This window comes from Parasteatoda tepidariorum, chromosome 10 (genome assembly GCF_043381705.1).
Source record: "Parasteatoda tepidariorum isolate YZ-2023 chromosome 10, CAS_Ptep_4.0, whole genome shotgun sequence".
In the NCBI taxonomy this organism is placed as follows: domain Eukaryota; kingdom Metazoa; phylum Arthropoda; class Arachnida; order Araneae; family Theridiidae; genus Parasteatoda; species Parasteatoda tepidariorum.
In genome coordinates, this window is record NC_092213.1 from 28,598,248 (window position 1) to 28,610,506 (window position 12,259).

At 28.2% G+C, this 12,259-nt stretch overlaps 1 protein-coding gene across 27 annotated transcripts in view; it reads left to right on the forward strand.

Annotated features, from left to right (window-relative positions):
- The window catches only part of LOC107437615 (forkhead box protein P1), a 403,975-nt gene that overhangs the window by 145,637 nt on the left and 246,079 nt on the right, over window positions 1-12,259 (forward strand). The window lies entirely within an intron of this gene.

Genomic DNA, 12,259 nt, shown 5'->3' on the forward strand with positions numbered 1-12,259 from the left:
AATTATATTTTTCTATCTTTTCTACCCGAAATTGCTAAAATATAATTAGATCAATATATTCTTAATAAATAAAAACTTTAATTTATGTATAAAGATGCTGTTTAGTTTCACACATTTCAATCGGAAATATTAAAGATAATAAACTATATGAATCTTAAAACTCTTCATAAAATCGAAATTTATTCTTCTCTGATTGATTTAAATTAATTTGATTAAAAAAAATTATTATAAAATAAAATTATTTCTGATAAAATAATGTTTAAAATGAAGTTAATATATTCTATATAGAAATTACACGATTCGAAATATTTCTATTCATAATTTCGATTTTTTTTTTTACATCGATAGCAATGTTTATAACGAACTAAATTATACCTACATTTTCTAGTTTGTAATATTTAATTAGTTGCATTCCTTACTATTCATTAATTATAACTTTATGTAACGAAAAATTGGCTAAATTATCAACAAATATTTCGTGAGTTTGAATAAAAATATGTGTTTATATTTAATTATGTATTTGAATATTTCTTAAAATTTTATTAAATTTCTTTTTTTTTTTAATTTTAAGAAATAATATTTATATAAGTAAAAGTTTCCATTATAACAATAATGATTATGTAGTTTTCAGTAAATTGTAAGAAAAGAACGATTATAAGGTTTTCCAATAGTCTTAAGATTCATATCTAGATATAATTGAGGTTTATTTTGAAAACCTTAAATCTTCATGTATTCTGAAAACTCTACCAAATTATTTAATTTTTATTCTAAAATTTTTGAAATTAAAATGTGCTTCCACATAATATGCATTTTAAAATAAAACAGTGTGTGAAACACATGTGTTTGTTTTTTATCAACGCGGAGTTATAAGTTTAGGTTTAAAATTACTCCATTTAACAACTAATAAATCAACGCATATGAATTCTAAACTTAAGATATGGATCTTGCAATATTATGCACAATTTAGCATTTTATGATATTATTTAATTAAATCAAATAGGCAAAGTGATTCACTTGTTTGGTTCGAAAAAAATTAAATGAATTATTCAATTTTTGATCAATAAATAATTGTCACTTTATTCAACATTAATCTTTATCAGTATTTATTGTCTTTAACTTCATTTGTTACTTTATTGAATAGAATAAATGACCGTGCTTTAAAATTATGGCTTTAAATCAGATATATTATTTATATATTTAATTTTTATCCATTTTAATTTTCAACTTTATTATTTTCAACTTTATTTATTATTAGTTATGTTAAGTTAAACATTTTTTGATCTTAGCTAAACTGCAACTAAATTAACGAAGTGATTTACTTATTAAACAAATTACTATTAAAGCAAAAGAAAAAAAAAAGAAAAAAAAGAAAACTGTTCAAACACCAAATTCTTTTTTATAGAACAGAAACTATAGTATGTCCTTTTCTGTTTCTTTTTCATTTGTGCTTTATTCCCGTTTTTTTTTCTACTTTAGCTTACGTAGCATGAAATATTCCCGATCCTGTTTTTTGGAGATAACAATTATTATTTCTTTTAACATTGAATATCCTAAAATTTTTCAATATTATCATTATTCTTTTAAACAAAATCTTTTTGCGTATTTATTTTAAAAGACTTACTATTGTTAGTATTGAGGAATAATTGACCCTGTTTTAAAATTTTGGGATTAAAAATACCACCTACACAACGCTTTGATTTTTATTCTCAAAATTTTAAAATCACAGATATGCTCAAATCAAATTGAACGATTATTAAATGTTCAGGAAAATAGTACTTTTTCAAGCAATGATCAGTAGTGAATCAAATTTGAAAATTCACGTATTTGAATATGCATGCATTATTATTTTGTGTAGCACATTTGAATATATCTCGGTTTAGCGATCGATTAATTTTAAATATATTCTCGTAAAGGACAGAGAAATCTTTGAGTCAGACAAAAAGGTTTTATACTTTCAAGAAATAAGCTATCTGATTGCTATTATACATTTTGACACCAATTTATGATTTTGGAGTCTTTTTCTGTATGCTTCATTCCTGTTGATTTTAGAACTTTTCACTTTCAGTCTCGTTTATTGTAATTATTTTGCATTCTAATCAATTAATATTGGAACTTTTCACATATCTTGTTTATGTTTTCATTATTCTTAACTTCCTTTAGTTGTAAAATATTGCGTTTCTCTCTTATATTTTACGGGAGTTCATAAATCTATTATAGTATCTTCTACACAAAATTAAATTTAAGCCAATTTTATTTCTATTATTAAATTCGAATGTGATTTATTTATTTAATTCTTAACTAAGGTTTGATTTTCTATCATTTTAATCGTCTCATATATTATTTCATTTACTCTGTTATCTTTTTTCTACTATAAAAATATTTTTTCTAAACCTTACTTATTAATTATTCTATACATTAAATGTTGTTTAGCATTTATAGCATGTCATTTTTTATTAAATTCTAATATTTTATTCAATTGACTTCATATTTTGTTGAACATGAGAAAACCAACTCAGTGGTACAACTCTTTTGCTATATTATTTTTAAAATGTTTGTAAATGCTGCAAAACTTTCACTGAATAATTTTAGGTATTTTTAGGTGATATATAAATTAGAGCATTTCCACGAATTTCTACGTAGACGTCAGAAAACGATATTTTCAACAAAACCTTTTCTACAATTTGAGATTAGAAAATGATATTTTCAACTAAGTCTTTTCTGCAATTATAAATTAAAACTTGCATTAGGTTTATGTTTTTTTTAAATAATTTTCATGCTCATGTATAGTCAGAATCGGACTGCTTTCGCCAACAGTTTATCTATGCTACAGCTTTATAGTAATCTAGTTTCTTCCGTTATAATAATGATTTATTAAACAGTCAATGATAATTAATCTGGCTTTTGAATTTGATATCTTTTTACTTAGTCATTTATACTGGAATCATTTTTTTGAAAAAATTATATGTTTTGTGTTTATGTCAGTTAATTGTGAAATATTTGGAATTTATTACATTCTTATTAGAAAACACCAAACCTAAAACATCATCTGACAGCCAAATCGTGTAAACTTGGAAAATTGCCTGTTGGTAAATTGAGAACTAAGATTTATGACGGATTTTCATTAAATTTCTAAAAACAACATTATTTTTTTCTTCCTTTTAACGTTTCAATAAGTCTTCGTGTACCACTGTTAAACATTAATTGTGTCACAATATAACACGCATGCCCCAAGTCGCATCCATAGTCTATTAAATAAAAAATTCATTGAATTTGCTATGAATAAGCATCATTTTATAAATTATATGACCAAATCATTTCGATATTTATCTTAAAAAAAAAAAAAAAAGAATTTTGGGAGACTTTTTCTGTATGCTTCCTTCCTGTTGTTCATTCATCTTGTTTATGTTTTTCGCATTCTAATCAGTTCATATTTTATTTTATTTTGTAACCGTCGTTGAACATTCGACCCAATTTCGGGTTTGCGACTACTAATGTTCATAGCTTTGAATAGCTTTGTAATTTTTAACTCAATCCAGAAGACAAAGGAACTCCTGGATCAAGAATTGGGAGAAATTTTCCTTCGTGATGATCTTTTTGATAGAACTAACCCGCATGGAGAGGAAAACCTCCCAAAGTTAGCCTGGGAGCAAGGGGACTCTAACCCATGATCCGTCTATCACTGAGGATATTTACGTCAGCACTGTGGTCGGTGTTAGCCGCGTGCAGAATTCGTATCAACCATCATTCGCTGGGATTCGAACCCGGTTCACCTCATTGGAAGGCAGCGCTCTATCCCCTTAGCCACCACGAGCCAATCAATTAATATTGGAACTTTTCTCATATCTTGTTTATCTTTTTCACATTCTAATAAATTGATGTTAGGGATTTTTGGCATATTTTGTTTATCTTTTCCACATTCCAACCAATTAATATTGAAACTTTTCCCATATCTTTTTTATCTGTACCTCATTCAAATCAATTAATATTGTTAGAATGAGATAATATTTTTTACATATCTTGTTTTCATTATTGTTATTCTAAACTTCTTTTAGTTTTCATTCATCACGTTTCTATCTTGTATTTTGCGGAAATTCAAAAATCTAATGTAATACCTTTCTTTTCTATTTTTAAATATTTAATGTAATTTATTTATTTTTAAACTGCATTTGATTTTATCTATCATTTTAATCGTCTTATCTATTTTTTTTATTAAAACTTAACTGCACCATAGTATAGCGCGTGTGCCTAAGTTGGACATCAACTCCATAAGGAAATTATTGAATTTGTTATCAAAAAACGTTATTTTATAATTATTTAATCAAATCATTTAACTTTTTATTTCTCTAAAAACCAAAAAAAAAAATTTTTTTTTTCTAAGAGAACAATAAGATATTTCATTCCATTTAATAAAATTCTCTGTAAGCTGGATGAAAAGTGAAAATGGACATTGTAAGAAAAGCGGAAGGGATGCTCAAACGAGAAAAGAAATGGACAAATTCATTTGTCAGCAGACCCTGGAGGGGATATGGGGGGTTAGGGGTGGAGCTGTGAGGGCTTCATCCCTCTTTGATGAATCAAGAAACGTGTCTTTTCTTGCTAGAGGTAAAAAAATGATGCCTAGTGCTTACAACTTATATTATATGCCACATGAAGAAAGATCTTCTCTACAAACTGGAGCTGATATGTTTGAGTACCTATTGTCTTTAACTGTTATTTCACAGAAGGATTTCATTGATTTTGCTCTTTAATTATTATTTTCTATTTCATCTTCAAGCATATTTTGCAAATGAAGGCTGTTTTTTTCCCAGTGTTAGAAAAATACAACTTTTACTTTACACAACTGTACTACATAATATAGTGCTGTACTGAACTATATTTTAATACAACTTACGAAGGAATTCACTGTTAAGTTATACTAAATGTGTTTTATTTACGAGTACAGTACTGTACATAATACAGTATTGTACAGCTGTAGTGTACTGAACTATACTATAATACAACTTGCTACTGAATTTATAGTTAATTTATAATAAAAAAAATGTCTTATTATGTTTTATTTGAAGGAAAAATAGAATTTTGAAATTAGATTTGAAAATGTCATAATTTTTTAACACGCGCATGAATAATATAATTTTTTTCCCTTCGTTTTTTGACTTTTTTGAAATATAATTATGATATTGTATATTGCTCTGGAGAAAATGTAATCATGATTATAAATTTTTATAGAGCGGATGTAATCATGATTATAAATTTTTATAGAGTGAATGTAATCATGATTATAAACTGTTGAGCGAATTTTATCTTAATTATAAATTGTTGCAAATCAAATGTAATCATTAGAAAATATTGTAGAGCTGATGTAATCATGATTATAAACTTTTGTAGAGTAAATGCAATCGTGATTATTAATTGTTGCGTGGTGAATTCAATCATAAATTGTTGTTAAGCGAATCTAATCGTGATTATAAATTGTGGTAAAAATTATTTTTCTATCTGATCTCTCACATGAATATTTTGCTGTTTATTCCTTATTAGATAAACTCAACTTTTATATTACACCATAAACTGCTATTTACTGCAAAGCTAACGAATGAATTTACATTTAATTTATTATTAAAACAAGTTCTATTGTGCTTTATTTCAATAAAAAACGGAATTTTGTAAGTGATTTAAAAAAAAAAGGTAATTTCTTAACAAACATATGCGCGATAATTATTTTTGTAATTTTTTTCTTAAATTTTTTTATTTGGAATATCATCATGAGAAATTCGTTATATGGCGAATGTAATCATGCTTGTCTATTATTGTAGAAATTATTTCGATCTTATCAATGCGATCTTATCGATCTTATTATTGCAAATGAAGTCTGTTATTCCTTAATGCTAAAGTGTTAGAAAACTCAACTTTTACGTCACACATCAAGCTACTATTCACTACATTACAACATACGAATGAATTTACAGCTTATCGTAATGGAAAATTATCTTGATCTGTTTTGATTCAATTACCAGTATTATTTTAAAAGTAGATTTTTTTAAAAAAAAAACTCTATTGTTTGAATAAGCGCTTGTACGCATGACAAATCTTTCACCGACTGAGTGATTGCAAAGTCTAAATAAAGTATTTTAGTCTATCGTTTTTCCCACGGAAAAACCAATTCCTTCTTGTCTGGCCATTCCGTAAGAAGGTTGTATTTTGAGAAGAAATTTCTATGCAAACTTTTCCAAATACTAAGTCATCAATTTTAGTTTATAATTTTTTTTCTCTTATAAATATCAGGAGCCGTAATTTGTAAGGTGTGGAAAAATTAAATGCTCAGTGAAGCATATTTCTAGAAACTAGTTTGTTTACGTTTAAAGCCAGTGTTCCGAACTTTTCCTGGGCATTGTGTATAATATCTGCGTATTTTATGTGTAGTCCAGTTATTATTGTAAAGATAAAAAAAAGAGAAAGGGTGCTTTTGCGGAATTTTTTTTACCTAAAACATTTTTTGACAAAATACTTTTTTTTATATCATTACAGGGGTCTGTTTAAAAGAAATTTGGGTCCGTTAACGTACCCTTCACAAAATATATTTTCATAAAAACGGACCCTTCACAAAATAATTTATCTTTTAATCGGACCCTTCATAAATTTATTTATCTTCATTATTGTTTTGTCAATCGAATAAACCCTTCCCGGTTGAGAAAAAAAGAGAGACGGTTCGAAACGAACTAAGTTTTCTGAGTTTCCCTAAGTTTAAATTCCAACTTTAGTATTCTAAGAAAATATTTCTATAGTTACAAACATCGTGTGCACATTCTTATTGATATTAAATCATGATTTTTTTTGTAAATAAATAATTGATCAATTCATATTTATTCCTAAAATTAATTAATAGAATGTTATGTAAATAAAAATTAATTTCTGGCAATTTTTTTAAATAAGATATTATAAATATAAGAATTGTTTAAATTTACTCAATGCGTAACAGTGATACATAACCAAGTTGTGTTATTTAAAATACGTCAATTGAATGTTAGTGATTTTGTTTCCATTATTTGTCCGAAATGAATATTCTCTGTTAAACAGTGTAGACTAAATACCAAATATTTGTATGTTGCATCTCTAATTTAGTGGCAGCAATTGTTGAGCAGAATCTTGTACCTATTTACAACTTAAAAACTTCTTGAAAAGGTAATTAGCAATTTTTGCAATAACAGAATCCTATTTGCACAAATTCACAAAAACAGACTCTGGTTGAAAGAATGAGACTTAAAGTTTATTTTATACTAGCCGCTAAAGGCGGCCAGCTGTCCGCCACGCTAACGGTTTTCACAAATAAAGCTTTTTAAAACATAGCAGGAAATCTGAAAATTAGTGGACAATTAAAGTGTTCCTGTCCTGCAATTTTGTCTTCATATCCAGTTCTGTTGCAGATGTGTTATAGCTCTTGAGGATGTTTGAAGATGTAACTTTGGTATGGTAACATAAGGCCTATGGTAACCTAAGGCCTATGGTAATCTAACCTATAATATAAATATCAGGTGGAGACTTGATTTTTTTAAATTTTTTTTTAAAAAGGCCTCAGAAATTGTAAAAGCATAATACAAAAGTTGCTTTCGAAATCATCATTAGGTGAAAACCTCTTCTAATCTTTGACGTTTCTCTGATACTTCTTGGGCTCTAGAATTGCTTGTCGAAATTCGGTCATGTTCCATCCTTCTTCGACGTTCCACAGATGTTTCTTGGGCCCTTCTTCTTCTTTGAGAATCTCTTAATATCCTTTTCTTTGACAAAATACAAAGTTTTTTGGAAGGCGATTCTGCCATGTCATGTCAGTAATCGGGTTTTTAAGAAGTCAACGAATACTTTAGAACATACTATGAAAGCAAATCATGAAACTTCAGTATTAAAATCTAAGTGCTTACCTGCAAACTGAAACTTTCTGAAATAACTAATTACATTTAATAAAAACTGTTAAAATAAAGAATAGAAAAACCAAAGAGATCCAAGGTAAGTGTGATCGTTCCTTCAAAAACAATTAAATTCCTATTTTATATATTATATGGCTACAACGCTCAAGAAAAAAAACTAAAATGCTAAATACATGAAAAGAACACAAAAACGGGGGAAAATATACTTGAGGGTGCCCCTTGGCGAAATCGGCGACTTATGTTTGGCGTCTTACTTGGTTGCCAGAACTCCGTGGTAACAGGAATAGCGGCCAAAACATAGTGATATTTCAATGAAACAATTGAAAATTCAAGCAAAGCTTTTTAAAATTGCAGTGAACAGAATAGAATCAAAATTAATAAACCCACTATAATGCATTTTGAATCGAAACAAAAATTAATGGAGTAAGCACAGAAAGAAAAAGAGAAAAATAACTCACTTCTTCATTAAGCTTGAATATCTTCAGATTTTGGTGCACAGAATTCTCTAATTGCAGTTAGGTACTGTCTAAACTACGATCCCTTTCTAATAGATCTTTTTATGTTGGGAGCATTTGAACCTTTCACACGACCCATTCAAATCCATCTGATCAATCTTTACGTTCAACCAGAGACATCTTTCCCACAAACAGGACATTTATATCTATTACTAATTAAACCTTCATTCATACACCAGTCAATCACTACTTTTTTTCCTTTGTTATTCAAATCGTACAGAAACTTAAGATTTGTCTTATTGACAGTATTCATTTTTAGTACCAGAAGCAAAAGTAACCTTACCAGCCAGTATCCAAAGTAGAACTAACGGATCTCTGAAATTACATTTAAAAACAACGCTAAATTCTTAACCAATCAGAATCACGATTAAAATCTAAACCAATCAGAATAACGATTGGTTTTCAACATCGCCCAGCTTGGCGATCAACCTCGATCACAACTTGGCGGGGGCACCCTCAAATATAGTCTACCCCAAAAACGAATTAATTTTTTATGATATCAATTTCTATTTCTATATAATTTTTTATGGTATCAATTTCTATTTCTACATTGCTACAAAAATTATCGTCTTCGCTTAAGAAAAAAAAATAGAGCGTGGAAAGAAGAAGAAAAACTTATAATAACAATTATGAACATCGACAAATAAATCAAAGCAAAGCGTTCTATTTACGTATGGAATGTGTTGCCACATTTTTAATACAAAAGTTAAACTTTTCTCCACTTTGATAAATGTAAACAAATGCGAACCTTACAATTAAATTATTAATTCCTTCGTATATTATTGGTTTAAGTTGTCGAAATTTAATATTTCAATTGTAAGGCTCGCATTAGCATACATTTATAAGAGATATGCATTTTTTAATAGTTTTTTTAATATGGCTCTTATTTGAAGACGAAAAAGCATAGATTTTCTTACAAAATGACTGATAACTAAAAAACTAATCCAAATTTTTGAAAAAGAAAAAAAATACTTCTTCATTATGTCAAAACACAATTATGTGCCGAGTTTCGTGCCTTGGCGAGGCTTCTGGGGCGATATATTGTGATTACAGACAGACAGACACACACACAGCCGCTTTTATTATTATGTATAGATGTATAGATGTATAGATTTACAAATTATGAGTAGTTTTTTCACAATTTTACAAAAACAGGACCTTTACAAAATGTCTGGACAGATTTCTGCATTATAAAAGATACATGGAAACCATGCTTCCCATGCTTTTGAAGATTGTAGGTGATTTGAGGGAGAATTCTTCGACACTGGCAAGTGAGACATTGTTTTCGAATCCTATTTTTTTCATGCTGAATGACACCAATCCGGAAATGATCACATTTAAAGTTTAGAATTATAAGAACTTTACGTGCAAAAAGTTCAATTCTGTACTTTTTGTACATAAAATCCTAAAGTATAGGGTGGTCTGCGATATGAAACCTATTTACGCATCTGATATTGCATTTGAAAAAGAAGGGGGGTTTGATAAATCAAATCGAGGTATACACATGGGGCCGGGATAGCCTGGCTGGCTGGGCGTTGGGCTCATGTTCGTGAGGATGGTAGTTCGAATCCAACCGAAATCGAAAGCCAGATCGAAAATAATTATAAGAACTGCACTTGAAATATACCTGAAAAATCTTATTTAATAATCTAATTGAAAATTTGGCTTCGTAATTTATTTATAAATGTACTAATATAGTTTCAAGCTGAATGTAGTATTTTTAGTGCCTGTGGTATATCCGCTATGCAGACATGCACACACAATTTCCTTAATTTATTTTATGTGATACAATTCAAAAATTGTATTTTTTAAACAAAAAATCTCGTGACCCTTTTGAATTAATAACCTTTTAAGCAAAAAAAAAAGGAGAAAAAAAATTATAAATACATAAGGAAACAATATTTCGCCTGTCTGTACAGCAATATAATATTTGTTATATGTTTGAGAGTTCGTGTTTCGTCATAAATCACATGACTTCGTTACAAAATGGTTCTCAAAGTTAACGAAATACTGCTCAAGGATTGCTAAATCGTCATAAGTGAGAGTTTTATTTCTAAAAGTGCATTAGTTTTTTTTTCAAATTAATTTTTATACTTGTATTTATTGGCACTATACCTAATGTTTCAGTTTTTGACAGTTAAGAATGCCCGTGGTTAATATCGAATTTGATATTCGAAGAAAAATAAGTCACAGTCATAAGCAACACTCGAAATTTTTGTGACAGTCTTATCAAATGAAATTTATTTGTTCTTTTATTACAAAATTATTCTGAAAATCACCTAATTTTAAATCAAATTTAATATTTATTAAAATGCCGGTAATTTCAGATAAATATTTCTTACGCAATTAACGACATCAATCATTCTACGCTTATAACGTAAATCTTAAAACTCTAAGCAATGAATGCTATAAAAAATGTCCTTACATCTTTCGAATTTTTTTTCTCCTTCTTAATATGATTCGCTAACAATCACTTACAATGATCCCTCTCAACATTGACAACCTATCAAAGTCGGGGAAACTATTGGATGAAAAAAAAATCATTTAAAAACAGGGGCGTTTATTTCTACTGAAGTTAAACGGAGGAAAAGATTTCCTCCGTTGTCGTTGAAAGTAATTACAAACCAAAAAACATTACCCATCAATTTATATATATAGATGATAGTAGTCCTTAATGTCTAGTTATAACGGAAGCTCGCTTGTACACCGATTGCGAGACACAGGAAAACTTCAAAATAAAAAGAAAGAAATCTCATTTTTCTCTTTAGGGGTAATCGGAATTGTTCCTAAACTTTATTGACTTTTCTTTTCTTAAATTATACTTTCGCCAAAACTTTTTTTGTAATGAAGTTTTTGATTTGATTTCTATTTGACCCTGCTTTTGACCTTGCTGTTAAAGTAACTTTATAAATGAGGGTTGTGTTCATATTTGAATACGTTGTCTCGGTTTGCTGATTCATATTAAGAAAAATCGCAGTTTTAAATTGTAGCTACAGAAAAATTGGTTAAGTATTAAGAAGCATATAGTAAGTTATGATAGCTTAAATATTAAAATGCTCCTCTATTTGAACTTACTTATGACTTTGGTGCATCAATTTTTAAATTGTCCGATTACGTATATTTGAATAATTTGTTGATTGGAATATTGAAAAATGTTACTGCTTTAAATTGTGGCTACAGAGAAATTGAGGTGCATCAACTTTTTAAATGTCCGATTACGTATATTTGAATAATTTGTTGATTGGATTATTGAAAAATGTTACTGCTTTAAATTGTGTCTACAGAGAAATTGAGGAGCATCAACTTTTTAACTGTCCGATTACGTGTATTTGAATAATTTGTTGATTCGGTTATTGAAAAATGTTACTGTTTTAAATTGTGGCTACAGAGAAATTGAGGCGCATCAACTTTTTAAATGTCCGATTAATTATATTTGAATAATTTGTTGATTGGATTATTGAAAAATGTTACTGCTTTAAATTGTGTCTACAGAGAAATTGAGGAGCATCAACTTTTTAACTGTCCGATTAATTATATTTGAATAATTTCTTGATGTGATTTCTAAAATATGCTACTGTTTTAAATCGTGGCTACAGAGAAATTGGTTAAGTTTTAAGAAGCTTATAGTGGGTTATGATTGCTTAATTATCATACTACTCCTCTTATTTAACCCTGCTTATGACTTTGGTGCATTAACTTTTTAAATATGCGGTTAGTTTTACGTGTATACTTTTTTGTTGAGTCTATTACTAGAAAAAGTTACTGCTATAAATTGTAGCCACAGAGAAATTAGTTAAGTTTTAAGAAGCTCGTAGTAGGTTATGATAG